At 47.6% G+C, this 24,566-nt stretch overlaps 2 long non-coding RNA genes across 2 annotated transcripts in view; both read right to left on the bottom strand.

Annotated features, from left to right (window-relative positions):
* Nucleotides 1-24,566, bottom strand: part of LOC144304760 (uncharacterized) — a 478,638-nt gene that overhangs the window by 166,659 nt on the left and 287,413 nt on the right. The gene's annotated exons all lie outside the window — the stretch shown is intronic.
* LOC144304865 (uncharacterized) lies at nt 12,202-18,665 on the bottom strand. The gene is made up of 3 exons (XR_013371860.1): nt 18,546-18,665; nt 12,674-12,820; nt 12,202-12,339 (listed from the first exon to the last, which is right to left on the bottom strand). It is a non-coding gene; the product is annotated as an uncharacterized LOC144304865 (long non-coding RNA).

The following is a 24,566-nucleotide window of genomic DNA, read 5'->3' as shown; positions in this document are numbered from 1 at the left end:
GATGGTTACATACACCACGCTGTGGTCCCCAATAGGATACATGGAAGACGCTATAAACCATGACTGCAGAGGTACTGGAGGAACGTAGATGTGCCTGCTGGGCTTCAAAAAGGAGCACAGAGAGGCAGGAACCATCCTACGGAGGGGGTGCCCCTCCTGGGAAAGGACACCAGGTCCCTGTGAAGGCTACAGATGGTAAAACCTGTCCTCCTCTATATCAGCTTCTGGTTTTCCTCCTCTTTTGTTCTTCCTAATTCTAGTTTAGCCTCCACCCTGCATCCAAGACAATGACCAAAGAGGCTTCGTTATGACACCCTGTCCTAAAAGGAGGCCGAGCTCTGGCTACCGGGTTCAGAAATGGTCATTGCCTAAGTGTATGCTGATCCCCTGAACTCGTGGCTTCAAGGCTCTTGTCTCCCTGCAGAACGAGGGGAACCACAGGTCTTACAATGAAAGACGCCCACTTCCACTCGGGTGAGATTATCCCTTGTGTAGGACGGCATCTGGGCCAAGTAGTGCAAGCGGGGCAATCAAGAATAGTTCGCAGGTGAGACATAAGCAAACACTTACCTTTGATGTCATGCTTTATTTGTTCATCCATTTATTATTTGTTAAATATTTTCGTTTCATGTCCTCTCTATACCCAACATGGAGTTCAAACTCACAACCCTGAGATCAAGATCCCCCAACCAGGCCAGCCAGGCACCCCAGTGCCATGTTTCATAACTCTTTGCTTCCTTGCCTATCTCTGCATCCAACTGGAACATTAAGTCATGGACAGGAAACTTTAGTTACATCCGAATCCTAGAACATTCTCACTGTATCCCATTCCTAGATTGACATTTACCATTGAATAACACTTTAAATAAATAGTAAAATAACTACTACCGTAAAGGAAATTGTCAACTTTTCATGTGTGTGGGCCCTCCTCCCTGGGCTCCCAGGGAAGCTATGATTTCTTTCACATTGATCAGGTCCAAATGACTCCACCACACCTCAAAGCGTGGGCTCAGTTTCTGCCCTGACACATGGAAGACCCCTGCTTCAATTAACATGTATCAATCATTCAAACAGAGCCTGACCGGCTCTGTGTGGTTCGTAAGAACATGGGACTCTTGTTCTTGGGGTAGCAAGTTCAAGCCCCATGTGGGCTGTAGAGATTACAGAAAAATAAAATCTTAAAAAAAATCAATCAGTTGATCTTGGGGAGACACAGCCCCCGATCCCACAAGGGCAGAGAGCCAACTGACGAATCTATGCACAATATTATAAGCAGCAGTGCACAAAATCTGAACTTTCAGAAGTCTCCTAGCATGGGGAACACACCAGACTTAAGGTGTTCAGGTGGAGAAGTGGGGGGCAGTCCCTGGAGTAACAGGGCGGGTTCAGGATCCCAGGGTCCCAAGGACAGTGGCGCCAACTGTTCCCAGGCACAGGAGCAGGAACCCGGCTGAGAGCAGCAGGACTCGGGCCAGCTGTCTGCCCTGTGTGGCCATAAACTGCAAATCCCTGTGCAGTCACGGGGCCCAGTTCCTGGGACAGGGCAGCAAAGGCCAGGAGTGCGAGGACACCCTCCCAGGCAGGAAGAGCACAGGTCTCCACCAGGGCAGCCCCTAAAATTTGGAGTTTTAAACTTCAGTCACTTGTCTGTGGGGAGGCTGAGAAAATTGAGGCCGTTCCACATTAACTTCACTGTTAGCGCAAGTACTGCCATCCCAGGACCCTGTGAATAAGAGCTAAAATTTAGATTACTTCAGTTACAGGAAAAAAAGAAAAAAACAGCTTACAGCTTAAGGTCCCAGAAAGCCCCATATTAGAATGAGAACAGAGCTCAATGCCCTTTTTTTTTAATTTATTTTTTATTGGTGTTCAATTTACTAACATACAGAATAACCCCCCAGTGCCCGTCACCCATTCACTCCCACCCCCCGCCCTCCTCCCCTTCTACCACCCCTAGTTCGTTTGAAGGCCTTATATCAAAATGTACACAGAACTGGAGGAATTGCTCCAGCCCTTCTGGAGCACCCTGAGACCAGCCCTTAAAACTAAGCTAAAACCCACCTCGCGGTCCAAGTCCCTGCTCTGCTGTGTGGGGTATACTTGGACCCAATCTCGAGTTTGTAAATCAACCCTCGTGTGTTTGCATCCGTGTTGGCTCCTAGGTTGTTTCTCCGATTCGCAATCTTGGGCACAACACCCCCAAGTCCCCTCCCCACCTGGGCTGATCCCCTGTTCCCTCCCACCCAGGCTGACCCTCAGTCACCTCCCGCCCACAGCAGCTCGCCACAGCCCATCAGAGAGGTCCCACGGCCACGGTGGGTACTCTGGCCATCCCCAGCCTCCCAGGAGAAGAAAGGAGGTTTCGGCAGGACACACTCCCATGGTGGCCCCAGGGCTCCCTGCCTAGGATGGCAGCTGGTGACAAGCCAGTGTCTGTGTCCCTGATGCCGGCTCCTCCTCCCTGGTTTTCCCACAGGAAATGAAGGAGGAGGCCTCGTCTCCTCCAGGGACATCACGCAGATAGACCTGGACATCAACAGTTGTTCGGCAGCCAAATCATGTTTGGACTGCTAGAGGGTGGGGTGAGGCTGCTGAGCCAGGGGGCTTCAGGGCCCATGGGAAACTGTGGGGCGGTCAGTGTGGCCCTGGAAGGGATGTCAGGACAACAGGCCCTGGTGCTGTGCCCAAGATTGTAAATCAGGGAAACCACCAAGGTGCCCACACTGATGCAAACTCCCTAGGGTTTCTTTACAAGCTGGATCTTGGGTCCAAGTGCACCCGACACAGAGGAGTAGGGACTTGGACACCGAGACTAAGAGGCATAGCAGCTTTATAGGAGCCTATATTATAAGGGAATACTATGAAAGATTATACGCTAACATACTGGGAGACCTGGAGGAAATGGACAAATCCCTAGAAATGTGCAAACGAGCTGAACTGAAATAGGTATAAATAGATAATGTGAACAGACCCATAACTAGCAAAGGAATTGAATCAGCAAGGCATCTGGGAGACTCAATGGTTGAGCATCTGCTTTGGCTCAGGTCATGATCCTGGGGTCCTGGGGGACAAGTCCCATATCAGGCTCCCCACATGGAACCTCATTTTCCCTCTGCCTATACCTCTGCCTCTCTGTGTCTCTCATGAATACATAAATAAAATATTTAAACAAGAAAAAAGATGAAAAGATGAAAAAGGACCCAAATAAAATCACAGATGAGAAAAGAGAAATAACAACCAACACTAGAGAAATACAAACGATTATAAGAGAACATTATGAAAAATTATATGCCAGCATCCTAGAAACTGGAAGAAATAGATCAATTCCTGGAAATATATAACATAGCAAAAATGAAAAAGGAAGAAATAAGAAACTTGAGCAGACAGATAACCAGCAAAGAAATTGAATCAGTAATCAAGGATCTCCCAACAGGAGATGCTTAGATCAATAGAACAGAATGGAAAGCCGAAACAAGATACAAATCTGTAACTCTATGATCCATTAATCGACAACAAGGCAGGACGGAATATCCAAAGCACAAAGACAGTCTCTTCAACAAACCCTAACCCCGACCCCAGGAAAAGAACAAATGGTATTGGGAAAACCAGGCAACCAAATGCAGAAGTATGAAACTGGACCACTTTCTTACACCATATATATAAAAAATAAATTCAAAATGGATGAAAGACCTAAATGTGAGACTTGAAACCATACAAAGAAGAAAAGATAGGCAGCAACATCTTTGACATTGGCCATTGGACCTCCTTTTATATATATATATATACAAATTTGTTTTTTTAATTTTTATTTATTTATGATAGTCACACACACACAGAGAGAGAAAGAGACATAGGCAGAGACAGAAGCAGGCTCCATGCAGGGAGCCTGACGTGGGACTCGATCCCAGGTCTCCAGGATCGGGCCCTGGGCCAAAGGCAGGCGCTAAACCGCTGCGCCACCCAGAGATCCCTGGATCTTCTTTCTAGATATGCCTCTGAGGTGAGGAAACAAAAGCAAAAATACTGTTGGGAATTCATCAAATTGAAAACCTTCCGCAAAGTGAAGGAAAAAACCAAAGCTAAAAGGCAACATACAAAATGAAAGGAGTAATTGGTAAACAACACATCCAATGAAGAGTTAGTATGCAAAACACATAAAGGAAATATAAATCTCAAGATCCTAAAAACAAATTATGCAACTGGAGATGGGCAGAAAAATGAATGGACTTTGTCTCTGACAAGACAGCCAGATGGCCACCAGACACACGGAAAGACACTAAGCGTCACCCATCATCAGGGAAATGCAAACCAAAGCCACAATTATATGTCACCTGACAACCGTCATAATGGCTAATATTAACAACACAAGAAACAACAGGTGTTGGTGAGGCTATGGAGAAGGTGTAGCACCCTTACACTCCTGGTGGGCATGCAAAAAGTTGTAGCCACTGTGGAAAACAGTGTGGATGGTCCTCGAGAAGTTAAAAAAAGGGGATCTATGGGTGGTGCAGTGGTTTGGTGCCTGTCTTTGGCCCTGGGCGCGATCCTGGAGACCCGAGATGGAATCCCACTTCGGGCTCCCAGTGCATGGAGCCTGCTTCTCCCTCTGCCTGTGTCTCTGCCTCTCTCTTTGTGACTATCATAAAAAAATTTTTAAAAAGAAGTTAAAAATAGAGCTACCCTACGATTCCAAAATTGCAGAGCTAGGTATTTACCCCGAGGATACAAAAGTACTTTAGTACATTCTAAACACGCAGCACATTGTTTGTAGCAGCGTAATCAACAATAGCCAAACTGTGGATACAGCCCAGATGTCCATCGGCAGATGAATGGGCAGAAAGATGGGGTAAATATACACACTGCGACATCACTCGGTCATCAGAAGGGATGAAATGAAGCCATTTACAATGACGTGGAAGGAATGGAAAGGATTTATGCTAAATGAACTCAGTCAGAGAAAGACAGATACCAAATACTATATAATTGCATTCACATGTGGATTTTAAGAAACCAAACAAACTGGCAAAGGGGCAGAAGGGGGGATGATAGAAGCAAACCAAGAGACACACTCTTAGTCACAGAGAATAAATTAATAAATACCAGAGGAAGGGGGAGGGGATGGGGAGTCAGGGGATAGGGACAGTGGAGGGCACCTGTGACTAGTACCAGGCGTTGTATCCAAGGGTTGAATCACTATGTGGTAAACCGGAAGCTATATCATACTGTGTTTACAAACAGGAATTCACGTAAGACTTTAAAATAATAATTGGTAGTATTGATGAAACATGGGCACAGTAGAGATAATATCAGAAAGACAACTGAAAATCCAAATAAAGAGTCTTTAGACCCACAAATCCCCTCCTTAGCTCAGCTCGGGAGAAGCCTGCCATGTCTATTCTGACCCCAGCAGAAGCCTGTATTTTGATTCTCCGGGGAGGACACTGACTTGGTGGAGTCATGCTATCTTTGAACCCAAAACCTAGAGTGCATAAAACTAAACTGCCCAATACTAGGAGTCCGAGTGCAGGCACATGCCAAGACCCAAACTCTAACCATACACAGACATAACCCTAACCCTATACTTAATCCTAATGTTAACGTAACCCTTAAACAAAACCCATCACTAATCGAAAACCAAACACAAACCCCAAGACCAAAACACATTCACTGAAACTTTCTGCCAACCCTCACCCTAAATCCTAAACCTATTCTTAACCCTTAAGCCTGACCCCTACATTAAATCTAACCCTAACCTCTAACCCTAACCTTAACTTAATATACTCAAATCCTATTCCTAACTTTAACCTGTACCCTAAACTTAACCCAATACCAATCCTATCACATACCCCAAACTGTACTCTAACCTGTACCCTAAAACTAACTCCTAAACTACACTCTAAACCTATCTCTTACCCTTTTCCAAAACCATACCCTAACCCTGACCTGACCCTAATCCCTAACTAAACACTAACCCTAAACCTAGCACTAACCCCTATCCTAAACCTAACCCTCGCCCTAACCCTAAACATAGCCTTTTACCCTAACCCCTAACCCTTACCCCTAACCCTAACTCACACCCTAACCCCTAACCCTAAATGCAAACCTAAGCCCAACCCTAACTGTAACCATAACCCTAACCCCACCTCCAAACCTCCTGCCCTAATCCCTAAAGCCTAATCCCTAACCCTAACATCTAAATCCTATCGCTAACCCTAACCCCGTTCCCTAATCACTAACACCCATCCTAACTCCTAACCACTGACCCTTACCCTTATCCCTCACCCTAACCTGTAATCCGTAACCATAAGCTTACTCACAAACACCTAACATCTAACCTAAGCCTAACCGCCAACTGCTTCCCCTCCCCTGACCCTACCATTCATTCTACCCATTCACTTACCCTGTGGTTCTGAGGAGTCCCTTCTGATGTGGACGTGGCCCCCAACAGCGCCTCCAGAGTCCTCCAGGGGATCCTGAGGAAGCAGGGCTCCTGTGAGTGCGGACGTGGCCCCACATGTTTCTGAGTCATAGTCAGCGGGTCCTGAGGATGCTGGGTTTCCTGTCACTGTGGACTATGCCTCACATCCTCTGGAAGCCTCAAGCAGGTCCTCAGGTGGCCGGGAGCTCCTGTCAGCCTGGACATGGCCCCACATCCCCCAGAAAACTCACGGCGCATCCTGAGGAGGCTGTGAGCTCCTGTCAGCATAGACGCAGCCCTATATTTCCAGAAGCCAAAGTCCAGGTCCTGTCAGGATTGACGTGGCCACACATTTTCCTCAGGCTCACCATAAGACCTGAGGAGGCTGGGGGCTCCTGTCAGCATAGATGTGGCCCCAAATCTTCCAAAAACTTCACAGTGGGTCCTGAGGAGGCTGGAGACTCCTGTCAGTGTGGATGTGGCACCCACATTTTTCTGAGGCCTCACCACAGACCCTGACAAGGCTGGGGACTTCTGTCCGCATGGGGGTATCCCATATTTCCCCAAGTCAACACCGGGGGTCCTAAAGAAGTCAGAATCCTGTTGTGTAGATGTTACCCAACGTCCTCACGAACATCACTGAGGGTTCTGAGGAGACCGGGACTCCTGTCACCGTGAATGCGGACCCCAACTTCCAGAAGCCTCAACTTATGTCCTGAGGTGGCCCAGGGGTCTTGTCAGCGTGGATGTGGGCCCATATCTTCCTGAAGACTCCCCGTGGGTCCTGAGTGGCCCAGGGGCTCCTTTCAGCCTGGATGCAAGCCCACAATTTCCTGAAGCTGTGGCTCATCAGCGTGGACGCTTCCGCACGTCCTCCTCAGGCCTACCCCAGCACAGGCTTGCTCCTGTTATTGCAGGCAGATTAGGCCTACTGCCCATTCATGCCCCCTGGGTGGGGCCTGGGCTCGGGCGCCCCCTGCGGGATGCTCAGGCCCTGTAGGAGGCTGTGCAGAAGGCAGCGGGCGCTTCAGGGACAGCACCTGCATCCTTTCAGGCTCCAGCTGTGGCCTGTTAGCTTCGGAAACGTCTCACTGAAACAGAGCCCAACACCCGGCTTCCCCAGAAATACTAAAGGACAAGGAATTGGAGCCCACAGGACGCGAAATGAAATATGGACCAGACTTTTACCACATCCCACAAAACTCACTCAACCCTTTTCCACCTGGGCGGGACTGCGGGCTGGTGCAGCCACCCTGGAAACAGTTTGGAGGCTCCTCAGGAAGTTACAAATAGAGCCGCCCTGCGACCAGCAGGTGAAAGGCCTGAGCTCACTCCGAAGATACAGATGCAGTGAGAATCGGGACACCTGCATGTCCTGATGTTCACAGTATCCGGGTCAACTGTAGCCACACTGTGGGAGGAGACTCGGTGCCCTCGGGCAGATGATGGATAAAAAGGATGGGAGATAAATGATGGTCATAGAGAGAGGAATGGTGCTCAGGTATCAAAGAGAAAGAAATCTTGCCATTTGCAATGACGTGGATAGAACTAGAGGGATCATGTTAAGTGAAATAAGTCAGTCTGGAAAGAGAATGACCGTGTGGTGTCATTCATAGGTGGGATTAAAGAAGCAAAGCATATAACAACTGGGAAGGGAAGGAAAAACAAGATGAAAACAGTTGCAGGAAATACAGACTCTTAATGATAGGAAACAAACTGAGGGTCGTTGGAGGCGGGGGGGTGGGTTAACAGGAGACCGGCATGAAGGAGGGCATGTGATGTCATGAGCACTGCTGTTATCTCCAACTGGTGAACCCCGAATTCTTCCTCTGAAAGTATAATACACTATCCGTTAATTAATTGGGTTTAAATTAAATTAAGTTAAAAAATCAGTTGTATCAAAGCACATTTCCTTCTGGACTCTCTGTTTTGCTCATTCAGCTTATACTGGGACCACCCGCCGTGGGACTGGTTTGCCTACATAGGCTCCATGCCTCGTCCATGGCCCAGCCCAGGGCTAGAACTCACCACCCCTAATATCGGGACAGGAGGTGTGGTCAGGAGTCGGATGCTTAACCAACGGAGCCAGGTGGGGGCCCGAAAACCACACTGCTTTATCCTGTGTCTCTGTGACATCATTTGAAATCGGGAAGTGCTGCATCCCAATCTGTCCTGCTTCTCAAATACTGATTTGCTGTCCCGGGTCATTTGTGGGGGCGGGTAGATGTTATGGATTTTTTTTCCTATTTCTAAGACCTGCCACCATGATTTTGATAGGAATGACATTGAAACTGAGGGTGCCTACAGGAACTGCAGACATTTTCACAAGATGAGGCTCCCACCCCATGAGCCCAGGACGGCCTCCCAGAGCCTGGTATGGTTCAGTGCACAAGTCTTGTGCTCCTTTGGTTCAGTCTCATTATTTATTCTCCTTGATGCTCCTGAGAAGGCCTTCACGTCCTTCCGTTCCTTCCTGAGTGCTCATTGTCAGGACACAGCAAGGCTACTCTGCTCTGTAGGGTCAGTTTGTGTCCGTGACTTTACTGAACTCACTCCTTAGTTCTAACACGTTTTGGTGGAGGCTCCCGGGTTTCCTGTTTCCAGTACCGCATTTTCAGCATATAGCAACAGTGTGACATACCCCTTCCAGGTGTGGAACCTTTGCTGTTTACAGCTTAATGTCCTAGAAAGCTCCACAATAGAATCAAAACTGAGCCCAGGCCAAGGGTAGGAAGCCCCTATTAGAATGAGAACAGAGCTCAATGCCCTTGAAGGCCACATATCAAAATGTAAACAGAACTCGAGGAATTCCTCTAGCCCTTCTGGAGGTCCCTGAGACAAGCCGTTAAAACTAAGCTAAAACCCACCTCGGGGTCCAAGTCCCTGCTCCGCTCTGTCGGGTATACTCGGACACCAGCTCGAGCTTATAAATAAACCATTGTGTGTTTGCTTCGGTGTGGGCTTCTTGGTGGTTTCTCGGATTCGCAATCTTGGGCACAACAGTCTGAGATAAAAAAACAAAACCAAAAGCAGCTCGGACGTAGGCAGAGTGAAAGCAGGATTCTGAGAAATGAGCTTGGGGGCTCTTCTGTGGAGGGCCTACAGACTGGGGGAGGGATGATCAGCCCCAGACCCAGAGGACCCAGCATCCCCACCGGCATCATGCCAAACAGCGCTGAGTCTCAGGGAGCAGCACAGTGCCACCCGCTGGAGGCAAGAGTCACTGAAACCCACCTGGCCCCTGACCCTGCAGGTGCATCACCTAGGCAGATGTGCACCTGACAATCAGCACCATGGGCCATCCCCAGACCCCGCACAGACCACTCACTGCCAACAAGTTGTCAGACCACAGAGGCTGTAGAGATTCAGCACTGCCTGGAAAGTAGGGTCTAGCTTCCTTTGTAATTTGTGCTTTATTTTCATTTATTTTCTTTGATTCTATTTTATTAATTGCCTTATTTTAATTTTTATGTACGTACCATATATATTTCTTATTTTTACACTCATGGTACTTTAATTGTGGTTGTTATTTTGGGATTTAGAATCTTTTAACAAGGAGGCCAAAATAATCTGGTGGGTTTTTTTTTTGGGGGGGAGGAAGTTGTTATTGTTTTTCTTGGTTTTTCTTTTTCTTCCTTCTTTCTTTTCTGGAAAAAATAATGAGATGTAGAAATTCAACTCCATAAAATAACATGAGGTAGTACTCACAGCCAGGAAGTTCATCAATACAAATATATGATGTCTAACTACAGTTTAAAACAATGATTATAAAGATAGCATCTGGGATAGAAAAAGCACAAAAGAAAACTAGAGCATCCCTTACTGTAGAAATAAAATAACTAAAATTTAGTCAGGCCAACGTTAAAAATGCTATAACTGAGATGCAGTCCCAAGTGGAAGCCTTAAAAACAACGAAAGTTATGGACCACAGAGACAGATTTAGGGAACTCAGCCACTTATTAAAACAATAACATTCATGTCATAGGAGACTCAGAAGATGAAGGGAGAGAAAAGGTGGGCCTTGCTCATCCATTAGAAACGACAAATACCCACCATTTGTTTCAACGTGGATGTAACTGTAAGGTATTATGCTGAATGAAGTAAGTCAATTGGAGAAGGACAACATTGTATGTTGTCATTCACTTGGGTAATATAAATAATAGTGAAAGGGAATATAGGGGAAGGGAGAAGAAATGTGTGGGAAATATCAGAAAGGGAGACAGAACATAAAGACTCCTAACTCTGAGAAACGAACTAGGGATGATGGAAGGGGAGGAGGGCAGGGGTGGGTGTGCATGTGTGACGGGCACTGAGGGGGGCACTTGACGGGATGAGCACTGAGTGTTATTCTGTATGTTGGTAAATTGAACACCAAAAAAAAGTAAATTTATTATTGAAAGAAAGAAAGAAAGAAAGAAAGAAGAAAGAAAGAAAGAAAGAAAGAAAGAAAGAAAGAAAGAAAGAAAGAAAGAAATAGAGGCACCTGGGTGGCTCAGTCAGTTAAGCTTCTGCCTTAAGTCAGATCATGATCCAGGTCCCAATGTAGGCTCCCTGTTCAGCAGGGAACCTGCTTCTCCCTGTCCATCTGCCCCTCTCACTCATGGTTTTTCTCTTCTCTCCCCCTCTCTCTCAAATAATTAAATAACATCTTTGAAAAGGAAAATAAAAACAAACACACAAGGAAGAAAAATCTCCCATATAGAAAAATTTCAAACAATTTGTGCAGACTTTCCACCCTCACGTTGGTGAGCATAGCTTCCCACTCTTACGTGTGGAATACACATAGTAATTTCCCTCTACAAAATATATTATGAAAAACTTAAAATAATAATGATAATATAATGATAATAATAATAATAATAAGAGGAAGAAGAAGAAGAAAAAGAAGAAGAAGAAGAAGAAGAAGAAGAAGAAGAAGAAGAAGAAGAAGAAGAAGAAGAAGAAGAATCACTTAACTACGGAGAAAGATGACAAACACTACCTCAGCAAGATGATCAGATCGATACCAAGACGGATAAATCATGTTGATAGTATCTATCCTTTATATGATATAATAAAAATGGCAGTATATCTCTGTATATAATCCACAAAAACAGTTCAATCATGAGATAAACAACAGACATGTCTCAACTGAGGGAAATTTTACAAAATACTCTACTTCTCAAAGTGTTCCAGGGCAACAACAACAAGGAAAGGCTGAAAGACTGTCACAATCCAGAGGAGCCTAAGAAAACAAGAGGACAAATTGAATGTCATATGAGGGGTGGTAACTTAGGAAAAACTAAGGAAATCTGAATAAAGTATCATCTTTGGTTAATGCGAATATTTTAATATTGATTCATTAGCTAACATTTGTCCCGTACTGATATAAGATATCAATCATTGGAGAAACTGAGTGCAAGTGCATGCAAATGCTCTGTACTATCTTCTCAATTTCCCTATAAATGTTTGTTTTTTTTTCCTAATAAATAAGATTTATTTTGAAAATTGACTTAAATGAATCAGGCTCCAAGTGTGAAGACATTTTAAGAACAGTTGAATTAACTTTTGCCTTATTCTTAAAGAGTTCCTTTGATGGAAACAAAGTAAGAATTTTGTATCAGAAGGAAAGAAAAACACTTATGAACACGTATAATGTCTCCTCAACCTGAAAAGCAGGAATGAGTAATAAATAGCAAAAATCAGAAAAAAAATACTTCTATTATAATAGACACCATATTGCAAGTGCATTTAAAATTAGCAATGCATAACATTTATTTCCTTGACATTTGTCTTCCAAAGAGTTCAAAGTGTTTCAGTGTCAGTTGAAATAGGGGAAGAATCTCAGGGAAGGATCCTTCACATAATAATAGGACCATTGGTAATAATGTCTCTCAGTTATTTCCAAATCCATAACGATGCATTTCCTGAGAGTGACTGAGCTGTGAAGAAAGAGATGAGAAACCCTTATCCCTCTGAATTAGTTGTGTCAGAATATTTTAACCATAGTACTATGGATAGTAAATTATCCTTATTCACAGGAAATACGTCTCACATTGGAATCTGAGCAATCAGATGGGCAGAGAAAAAAGGCTTTGATTGGATCTTCATCTTTTAAAGATAAAGGAGAGCTTTTCTATGTATAAAGTCAGTTGTCAAGATAGCCTTAGGGAATGAGTCTGCAGCATCAAATCCCGATGCACAGCCGGTATGCCCGCACCCCAGGTTTTCCTGATCCCAAATCTCTGGGCCTGTCCCCCAACAGACCCTGCCAACCTGAGGTCATTTGCATTTGCTCTCTCAGGAGCTCCGGGGAAGGGGGAAAGAGCTAGAAAGGATGGGAGGAGACGCAAGGAGGCCAAGAAAATGAAGGTCTTTCCTCTTTAAGTTCAGGGTTCAAACAGGTCCATCCATCCCAGGCCCCTGTGAACAAGAGGTAAAATTTACATTACTTCAGTTACAGGAAAAAAACAAAAGTTTGCAGCTTAATGTCCTAGAAAGCCCCACAATAGAATAAGAACTGAGCCCACCCCAAGGGCTGGAAGCGCCTATTAGAATGAGAACAGAGGTCAATGTCCTTGAAGGCCCCATATCAAAATGTAAACAGAACTTGAGGAATTACTCCAGCCCTTCTGGAGGTCCCTGAGACAAGTCCTAAAAACTAAGCAAAAACCCACCACGAGGTCCAAGTCCCTGCTCCTCTGTGTCGTGTGAACTTGGAGGCAAACTCGAGATTGGAAATCAACCCTTGTGGGTTTGCATCAGTGTCAGCTCCATAGTGGTTTCTCAGATTCACAATCTTGGGCACAACACCCCCATGTCCCCTCCCACCTGGGCTGAACCCCTATCCCCTCCCACCCAGGCTGACACTCAGTCACCTCCCTGCCCACAACAGCTGGGCACAGACCCTCACACAGGTGTCACGGGCACGGTGGGCACTCCCGCCATGCCCGGCCTCCCAGAGGAAGGAAGGAGGTTTCGGCAGTACACACTCCCATGGTGGCCCCAGGGCTCCCTGCCCAGCATGGCAGCTCCTGAGAAGTCGGGGTCTGTTTCCCTGACAACTGCTCCTACTCCCCGGTTTTCCCACAGGAAATGAAGGAGGAGGCCCTGGTCTCCTCCAGGGACATCACGCAGGTAGACTTGGACGTCAACAGGACGTTCGGCAGCCACACCATATTTTGGGATGGCTAGGGGGTCGGGTGAGGATGCTGGGCCAGGGGGATTCGGGGCCCTGAGGGTGTCCCGGGTCCTTCTGGGTAGGGAAAATGGGGCTTCTGAGGCCGGGGGAGCAATAGAAGCCAAAAACACACTGCTCCATGGTAGGATGCTGGGGATGACTCCCGTGCCCACACTCCCGATGCCTCGGGGATGAGGAGGCCAGAAGGATGGGACCTTCAGGTGTTGCCATGGGAGCTGAACACCAAAGGGGAGAGGGACGGCCCCCTGAGAAGCAGGGGATGGGGTGGGGGACGTGGGGGGAGGAACCGGACCTGGTGGCCAGGCTGCATGGCGGCTGCTGGAGCAGGACACACATCGATCCCATGAGGGTCAGACAGGTCAGAGTGACACCCACTCTCGATGCTTTATATTATTCTAAATTCTATGCATTTACTTTGAGACAATTTGCAATTTGAAAACATACATAGTATAATGATCCCCAGATAATGCTGCTTGTCCAGCCAGGGCAGGGCAGGTGTCACTGCAAACCCCAGACTAGTCGCATTTAAGTGTAGATGTCTCCTTGTGCATCTTAGAGGAAGGAGATGCCCTGTGTCCGCAGGCCCCCCACGACATCCCCCTCATTACCCACTCCCACACCATCCACCTACATCATCATCCCCATTGGCATCCCACCTACACCATCCCCCTCAAACCCACACAGCCCCACACAATCCCCACTCACACTATACCCCAACACCATCACCCCTACACCATCCCCCACACTCCACCACCATCATAACCTTGCCCCCACACCAAACACCACACCATCGGCCCTCAGCAAGGACCCGGTTCAGGTGCCCCCTGTGGGACATGCTCAGCCTCCCCGGGTTTCTCTGGATACCCTGCTCCCATCAGAAGCCTAGGTGTCCCATAGAATACCCAGGGTTTACAGGGAGGAGGGAAGACAGGGAACCCCCAACAGGGTGAGTACAGGTGAGTGGTGCAGAGGACCCACTGTGCCCTGCCTCCTCCCACTGTCCCTCATTTAGGGTACACACCCTGCACAGGACACCAGCCCCTAACCCATGGGGATCTGGCCTGGCCTGGCCCTTGGCTCTGTGAGGGTTGGGGTGATATGAGCCTCCGCCCCAGGCCCAACACAAAGACTAATGGGATCCAGCCCTCATGGCCCTGGCCAGCCCTGGATTCTGGCCCTGGGCTGAGCGAGCCCTGTCACAGCTGAATGTTGACTCCTGGAACCTGGGGTAGGATGGTGGGCCCCACCCACACCCACACCAGGAGGCAGACTCCTCCAGGTGCTGGGGCACCAGGGAGCCCGAGGCCGGGTCCCAGCTGCCCTGTTGGGACCCAGCGCAGAAGCCCATGAGCTGCAGGTCCATGTCAGCTCTGCTGTCCTCATAACCATCTCTCAGACTGAAACTCAGGACACACGTACCCACCCAGAGTCCACACATGCTCCCAGGTGGTGGACTCCAGCACCCGCCCCCCAACCCATGTCATTCTTGCCCTCCCCTAAAGGACAGAAAGGTCTCCCTCCCCAGGGGAAGGCGTGCACCCTCAGCTCTGAGCCCGTTCGCTGTAGAAAGTCAATAAAGTGTTGTGGTGCGAAAATGCACAGCCAGCCCGTTTCTGTGTCTCCCAGAACACTGTTCACGGGGCATGGAGAGAACCCCAGAGAGGAGGACGGGGTACCACCTAGGTCCCACCAGACCCTGCAGGGGCACCGCCAGCAACACCCAGCTGACATCCCAACGTGCCTTCCACTGGACCAGATGCTGGGGTCAAGACGCAACAGACTTTACTGGGACTCAGGCTGCACCCCGTGGGCCAGGAGGGCCTGGGACAGAGTGACAACCAGGAAGCCTCAGGTCACCAGGGTCTGTGCAAAGCGACCCGGAGGTCTGTGCTCCCTCTGTCCAGGAGGCTGTGGCTGGCTGGGTGTGGGGCTCTTCCTCCCCTCACTGCATTCCCTTGACTGTGTGCCTGGGACAGAGAGGGCCTGCAGGGCGGTCAGCATGGCACTAGAAGGGATGTCAGGACAGTAGGCCCTTGTGTTGTGCCCAACATTGTGAATCTGAGAAACCACTGAGGAGCCAACACCATTGCAAACTCCCAAGGATTTCTTTACAAGCTGGAGCTTGTGTCCAGGTGCACCCAACACAGCAGAGCAGGGACTTGGAACCCGAGACTAAAAGGCGTAGCAGCTTTATAGGGGCCAGTGGCCCATGGGATACGCAGAAAGTTGCACTGTCATGTCAGTTCACATGCAGGTGGCCGATTGAATTACACCTTACCCTATAGTATCCACTTGAGCTGGCCTATTACTTTGGTCGAATCGGGGCACAGATTTGGCGGGCACAAAGTGGGGTTACATTGTTATGAGCTGATTTCTGATTAGGATGTGTTGAGCAGCCTGACTAGGGTGGGGCAGCGCCTTAAGCAACAATCAGGTCATGTCAGGGTCATAGGGGAAGTGGCGGGTGTAGCACAAAATGGAATCAGTCTTGCTCTGTGTGCCCAGGGGTAGGAGATTTTTGTTAAATTTCCTGGGTCCCACACTTGCAGCTCATGCACCTGGGCCACCCGCACCAGGTGGACTCAGCCTGCACACCTTGTGGTGCTGGATAACTCACACCAGCTTATGGAGGGCATCCTCCACACCCTAGTGAGTAGGGGCTGGGTGAGCATGGGTCTCTGCCTGAAGGCCAAGCATCACAGCAGACTGAAGAACCCCAGCCCCATCCCCACCCCGAATCCCACACACAGGCAGCCCCAGGGCTCCCGCCATGGGCAACCGGCTCCTCAGGAGCTCCCCCCAGAGCGGCCCGAAGGTCTGGCTCCCTGCTGGTGAGGCATCGGGGAGAATAGAAGCACCCGGCGCCTGGCGGAACCCACTGCAGGTCATGAGAATGTGATGAGCTGGAATTTCCAGCTCAGCTGACCCTCCAGCTGAAAGTCATTGCACCAGCGAGCACAGGGTCGGCCAGGAGACCCCAGCTAGCTGCCCAGATCCAGCACCAGAAATGATGTTGTGCTAACCATTTCGGCATCGGGGTGACCCAGCCAGAGGATCCGATAGCTGCACATGATAGCTGCATGTGATAGACACACACACACCCCAAAACCAACAAAAGTCAGAATCCCCCCAATGTTGTCAAAAAGTATCCGGATGATTCCATACACGATGCTGTGGTTCCCCAAAAGGATACATGGAAGATGGCATAAACCACGACTGCAGAGGTGTCAGAGGTACAGAGATGTGCCTGGTGGGTTCCAACAAGAGGTGCAGAGGGGAAGGAAGCATCCTACGGAGGGGAGGGCCCTCCTTGGAAAGGACACCAGGGCCCTGTAAAGGCTACGGAGGGTGAAATCTGTCCTCCTCCCTTTCAGCTTCTGGTTTTCCTCCTAAATGCCATTTTCCTCAATGAAAATAGCAAAAATTTATTTTATGTTTTTAAATTTCTTTTCACAGGTGTCCAATTCATATGAATTCTTTCTTCAGCAAGGGTGTCATTCAGGAAAGAAGGAGAGATGAAGATTTCCCAGACAGACAAAGTATAAAGGAGTTCATGACCACTAAACCAGTCCAGTAAGGAATTTTAAGAGGGATTCTTCTAGTGGGGGAAAAAAAGAGACCAAAAGCAACAAAGACTAGAAAGGACAAGAGAACGTCACCAGAAACACCAACTCTACCGGTAACACAAAGGCAATAAGTTCATATTTTTCAATAATCACTCTAATGCTGATAGAAAAATTGCTCCAATCAAAAGATATAGGGTATCAGAGTAGCTTAAAAAACAGGATCCGGGATGCCTGGGTGGCTCAGGGTTTGAGCCTCTGCCTTGGACTCAGGGTGTGATCCTGGAGTCTGGGATCGAGTCCCATATTGTGCTCCTGGTGGGGAGCATGCTTTTCTCTCTGCCTAATTTTCTGCCTCTCTCTCTCTCTCACTCCCTCATAAATAAAATCGTTATTAAAAAAACAAGATCCATCTGTATGCTGCCAACAAGATGCTCACGTTAGACCTATAGACACCGGGAGATTGAAAGTCAGGGGATGGAAAACCATCTATCACGGTAATGGATAGCATACGAAAGCTGGAGGACGCATACTTATATCAGACTAACTAGATTTGAAACCAAACCCTGGGGGACACCTGGTGGGTCAGTGGTTGAGCATGTGCCTTCGGCGCAGGGTGTGATCCTGGGATCCCAGGACCGAGTCCCACATCGGCCTCCCTGTGTGGAGCCTGCCTCTCCTTCTGCCTATGTTTCTGCCTCTGCTGCTCTCCTTGTCTCTCAAGAATAAATAAATAAAATATTTACATTTCAAAAAAGAAAGAACAAATACTGTAAGAAGATATGAAGAAGAGCATTATTTCATAATTAAAAAGACTATCAAGATGAAACAACTAAATATCTATGCTGCCAACATGGGGGTACTTAAATATAGAAACCAATTAACAACAAATTACAGGAACTCACTGATAATAATACAATGACAGCGGATTTTCACACCCACGTATGGCAATGGACCGATCATCTATACAGAAAATCAACAAGGGAACAATAGCCTTGACACACTGGACCACAGGGACTCAACAGATATAGTCTGAACATTTCAACCTAAAGCAGAGTACACATTCCTTTCAAGTGCACATGGGACATTCTCCAGAACAGATCATATCATGGGCCACAAATCACCCCTAAACAGGTACAACAGGTACAAGAAGTTTGATATAACACCCTGTACATTGTCGGACCATGACGCTATGAAACTCGAAGTCGACAGTAAGAAAAAATTTGGACAGACCAAAAATACGTTGAGTTTCTGATCATCCTACAAACACCTGAGGTTAATCACAAACACCTAACATCTAACCTAAGCCAAACCACCAACTGCAGAGGCTCACCAACTGCCTCACCTCCCCTGACCCTACCATTCATTCTACCCATTCACTTACCCTGTGGTTCTGAGGAGTCCATGCTGATATGGACGAAGTCCCCAATGTCTTGTCCTCTTTTTGTTCAGTCTCCTTATTTATTCTCTGTGATATTCCTGAGAAGGGAGTCACATCCATCATTTCCTTCCTGAATGCTCACTGTCAGGACACAGCAAGCCCCACAATAGAATAAAAACTGAGCCCAGGCCAAGGGCAGGAAGCCCCTATTAGAACAGATCTCAATGCCCTCAAAGGCCCCATATCAAAATGTAAACAGAACTTGAGGAATTACTCCAGCCCTTCGGGAGTTCCCCAAGACCAACTCTTACAAATAAGCTAAAACCCACCTCAGGGTCCAAGTCCCCGGTCCACTGTATTGGGTATACTTGGAAACAAGTTCGAGCTTGTAAATAAACCCTCATGTGTTTGCATTGGTGTTGGCTTCTTGGTGATTTCTCAGATTCACAATCTTGGGCACAACAGTCTGAGATAAAAAAAGAAAACCAAAAGAAGCTCGGACGCAGGTAGAGTGAACGCAGGGTTCTGAGTGAAGCCGCGGAGACCCGGGGGCTTCGGGGTTCTTCTGTGGAGGCCCCAGCAGACTGGGGGGCAGGATGCTCAGCCCCAGAGCCAGAGGACCCAGCGTCCCCACCGGCATCCCGCCCATCAGGGCCAGGAATCAGGGAGCAGAACAGTGCCGCTCGCTGGAGCCCAGAGGCGCTGAAGCCCACCCCGACTCTGACCCCCACAGGTGCCACTCCCACGCAGATGTGCACCTGACAATCAGCGCCAAGGCCCATCCCCAGACCCCACACAGACCATTCGCTGCCCCCAAGTTGCCAGACCACAGAGGCTGCAAAGCTTCAGCTCTGCCTGGAAAGTAGGGTCTAGATTCCTTTGTACTTTGTGCTCTATTTTTAATTATTTTCTTTGATTCTTTTCTATTAATTGCCTTATTTTAATTTTATGTATGTACCTTATATATTTATTTTTACTTTTATGGTAGTTTAATTGTGTTTCATATTTTGGGATTTAGAATCTTTTAACAATCAGGCCAAAATAATCTGGTGTTTTTTTGGAGGGCAGTTGTTATTGTTTTTCTTGGTTTTTCATTTTCTTCCTTCTTTCTTTTCTGGAAAAAATAATGAGATGGAGAAATTCACCTCCATAAAATAACATGAGGTAGTACTCACAGCCAGGAAGTTCATCAATAAACATATATGATGTCTAACTACAGTTTAAAACAATGATTATAAAGATAGCAGCTGGGCTGGAAAAAGAGCACAGAAGAAAACTAGAGAATCCCTTACTGTAGAAATAAAAGAGCTAAAATCAAGTCAGTCCAACGTTAAAAATGCTATAACGGAGATGCAGTCCCAACTGGCAGCCTTAAATACAAGAAAGGTTATGGACCACAGAGTCAGATGTAGGGAAGTCAGCCACTTATTAAAACAATAACATTCATATCATAGGAGACTCAGAAGATGAAGATAGAGAAAAGGTGGGCCTTACTCAGCCATTAGAAACAACAAATACCCACCATTTGCTTCAAGGTGGATGGAACTGGAAGGTATTATGCTGAGTGAAGTAGGACAATCAGAGAAGGACAAACATTGTATGTTCTCATTCATTTGGGGAATATAGTTAATACTTAAAGGGAATATAAGGGAAGGGAGTAGAAATGTGTGGGAAATATCAGAAAGGGAGGCAGAACATAAAGACTCCTAACTCTTGGAAATGAACTCTTGGTGACTGAGGGGAGGAGGGCAGGGTTGAGGGTGAATGGGTGACGGGCACTGAGGGGTCACTAGACGGGATGAGCACTGGGTGTTATTCTGATTTGGCAAACTGAACACCAATAAAAAATAAATTTATTATTTAAAAAAAAAAAGAAAGAAAGAAAGAGTGGCACCGGGGTGGCTCAGTCAGTTAAGCTTCTACCTTAAGTCATATCATGATCCAGGTCCCAAGGAAGGCTCCGTTTTCAGCAGGGAACCTGGTTCTCCCTCTCCCTCTGCTTCTCTCACTCATGCTTTTTCTCTCTTCTCTCTCTCAAATAAATAACATCTTTGAAAAAGAAACAAAAAAAAGAAACCCACAAGGAAGTGAAATCTCCCTTGTAGAAGAATTTCAAACAATTTGTGCAGACATTCCAGTCTCATGTTGATGAGCATAGCTTCCCACTCTTACGTGTGGAATACACATAGTAACTTCCATCTACAAAATATATTATGAAAAACAAAATAATATGATGATGATAATAACAATAATTAATAATAATAAAAATAATCAATTAACTATGGAGAAAGATGACAAACACTAACTCAGCAAGATGATCAGATCGATACCAAGACTGATAAATCATGTTGATAGTATCTATCCTTTATATGATATAATAAAACGGCAGTATATCTCTGCATAAAATCTACAAAACAATTCAATCATGAGATAAACAACAGACATGTCCCAACTGAGGGAAATTTTACAAAATACTCTACTTCTCAAAGTGTTCCAGGGCAACAACAACAAGGAAAGGCTGAATTACTGTCACAATCCAGAGGAGCCTAAGAAAACATGAGGACAAATGGAATGTGATATGAGGGATGGTAACTTAGCAAAAACTAAGGAAATCTGAATAAAGTATGGTCTTTGGTTAATGCGACTATTTTAATATTGATTCATTAGCTAACATTTGTACCGTACTAATATAAGATATCAATAATTGGAGAAATTGAGTGCAAGTGCATGCGAATGCTCTGTACTATCTTCTCAATTTACCTATATATCTTTGTTTTTTTCCTAATAAATAAGATTTATTTTGAAAATTGACTTAAATGAATCAGGCTCCAAGTGTGAAGACATTTTAAGAATAGTTTAATTAACTGTTGCCTTATTCTTAAAGAGTTCCTTTGATGGAAACAGAGTAAGAATTTTACATCAGAAGGAAAGAAAAACACTTATAAAATGTATAATGCCTCCTCAACCTAAAAAGCAGGAATGGATAATAAAAAGCAAAAATCAGATAAAAATACTTATAATAGACACCATATTGCAAGTGCATTTAAAATTAGCAATGCATAACATTTATTTCCTTGACATTTGTCTTCCAAACGGTTCAAAGTGTTTCAGTGTCAGTTGAAACAGGGGAAGATTCTCAGGGAAGAATCCTTCACATAATAATAGGACCATTGGTAATAATGTCTCTCAGTTCTTTCCAAATCCATAAAGATGCATTTCCTGAGGAGTGACTGAGCTGTGAAGAAAGAGATGAGAAACCCTCATCCCTCTGAATTACTTGTGTCAGAATATTTTAACCATAGTACTATGGATAGTAAATTATCCTTATTAACAGGAAATACATCTCAGATTGGAATCTGAGCAATCAGATGGGCAGAGAAAAAAGGCTTTGACTCACTCCTCATGTTTTAAACATAAAGGACAGCTTTTCTATGTGAAAGTCAGTTTTCAAGATAGCCTTAGGGAATAAGAGTCTGCAGCATCGAATCCCGCTGCACAGCCGGGGTGCACGCAACCCAGGTCTTCCTGATCCCAAATCCCTGGTCCTGTCCAACACACGCTGCCACGCTGAGGTCATTTGCAATTGCTCTCTCAGGAGGTCCGGGGAAAGGGAAAGGAGCTAGATACGATGGGATGGGACGCAAGGAGGCTGAGAAAATGAAGGCCTTTCCGCTTTAAGTTCAGCGTTCGAACACGCCCAGCCATCTCAGGCCCCTGTGAAGAAGAGATGAAATTTACATTACTTCAGTTACAGGAAAAAAAACAAAAGTTTACAGCTTCATGTCCTAGAAACCCCCACTATAGAATAAGAACTGTACCCACGCAAAGGGATGGAGGCGCCTATTAGAATGGGAACAGAGGTCAATGCCCTTGAAGGCCCCATATCAAAATGTAAACAGAACTTGAGGAATTACTCCAGCCCTTCTGGAGGTCCCCGATACAAGCCCTTAAAACTAAGCAAAAACCCACCTCGTGGTCCAAGTCCATGCTCCGCTGTGTCCATGCTCCGCTTGGTGTACTTGGATGCAGGCTCGAGTTTGGAAATCACCCTTGTGGGTTTGCATCAGCGTCAGTTCCATAGTGGTTTCTTGGATTCGCAATCTTGGGCACAACATCTCCATGTCCCCTCCCACCTGGGCTGAACCCTTATCCCCTCCCACCCAGGCTGACCCTCAGTCACCTCCTCGCCCACAACAGCTGGGCACAGGCCCTCACACAGGTCCCACGGGCATGGTGGGCACTCCTGCCATGCCCGGACTCCCAGGGGAAGGAAGGGGGTTTTTGCAGGACACACTCCCATGGTGGCCTCAGGGCTCCCTAGCCAGCATGGCAGCTCGTGACAGGTGGGGGTCTGTGTCCCTGATGCCTGCTCCTCCTCCCCAGTTTTCCCACAGGAAATGAAGGAGGAGGTCCTGGTATCCTCAAGGGACATCACCCAGGTAGACTTGGACGTCAACAGGACATTCGGCAGCCACACCGTATTTTGGGATGGCTAGGGGGTCGGGTGAGGCTGCTGGGCCAGGGGGCTTCGGGGCCCCGAGGGAGGCCCGGGGCCTTCTGGGTAGGGAAAACGGGTTTCTGAGGCCGGGGGGAGCAATAGTAGCCAACAACACACTGCTCCGTGGTAGGATGCTGGGGATGACCCCGTGCCCACACTCCCGGTGCCTCCAGGATGAGGAGGCCAGTAGGATGGGGCCTCCAGGGGTTGCCATGAGAGCTGAACGCCAAAGGGGAGAAGGATGGCCCCCTGAGAAGAAGGGAATGGGGTGGGGGACGTGGGGGGCAGGACCCGGACCTGGGGGCCAGGCGGCATGGCCGCGGCTGGAGGAGGACACACTTTGATCCCATGAGGGTCGGATGGGTCAGAGTGAGACCCACTCTCGGTGCTTTATATATTTCTAAATTCTATGCATTTCATTTGAGACAATTTGCAATTTGAAAACATACATAGTATAATGACCCCCAGATAATGCCCCCAGTCCAGCCCTGCACTGACCACACGGTGCCCCAGGGGCAGGTGTCACTGCAAACCCCAGACTAGTCGCTTTTAACTGTAGATGTCTCCTTGTGCATCTTAGAGGAAGGAGATGCCCCTTTTCCACAGGCCTCCCACGACATACCCATCATTTACCACTCCCACACCATCACCCTACATCATCATCCCCAATGGCATCCCACAGACTCCATCCCTGTGAAAACCACGCAGCCCCACACAATTCCCACTCACACCATACCCCAACACCATCACCCCTACACCATTCCCCACTCTCCACCACCATCATACCCCTGCCCCCACACCATCTATCACCACACCATTGACCCCCAGCAAGGACCCAGTGCAGGTGCCCCCTGTGGGACATGCTCAGCCTCCCTGGGGTTCTCTGGATAACCTGATCCCTTCAGAAGCCCGGGTGTCCCATAGAGTACCCATGGGTTGCAGGGAGGAGGGAAGACAGGGAGCTCCCAACAGGGTGGGTGCAGGTGAGTGGTGCAGAGGACCCACTGTGCCCTGCCTCCGCCCACTGTCCCTCATTTAGGGCGGCACACCCTGCACAGGACACCAGCCCTTAACCCATTGGGATCTGGGCTGGCCTGGCCCTGGGCTCTGTGAGGGCTGGGGTGATTTGAGCCCTCACCCCAGGCCCAACACAAAGACTAATGGGATCCAGCCCACATGGCCCTGGCCGGCCCTGGATTCTGGCCCTGGACTGAGGGAGCCCTCTCACAGCTGGATGTTGACTCCTGGGCCGTGGGGTAGGATGGTGGGCCCCATCCGCACCCACACCAGGAGGCAGGCTCCTCCAGGTGCTGGGGCCCCAGTGATCCCGAGGCCGGGGTCCAGCTGCCCTGCGGGGCCCAGCGCAGAAGCCCATGAGGTGCAGGTCCAGGTCAGCTCTGCTGTCCTCTGAACTGTCTCTCAGACTGAAATCTCAGGACACACGCCCCCACCCAGAGTCCACACCTGCTCCCAGGGGGGGACTCCAGCACCCGCCCCCCAACTCATGTCATTCTTGCCCTCCCCTA

This window comes from Canis aureus, chromosome 34 (assembly GCF_053574225.1).
Source record: "Canis aureus isolate CA01 chromosome 34, VMU_Caureus_v.1.0, whole genome shotgun sequence".
NCBI lineage: Eukaryota > Metazoa > Chordata > Mammalia > Carnivora > Canidae > Canis > Canis aureus.
The sequence above is the reverse complement of the archived record's forward strand: the minus strand, read 5'-3'. Positions and strand labels throughout refer to the sequence as shown.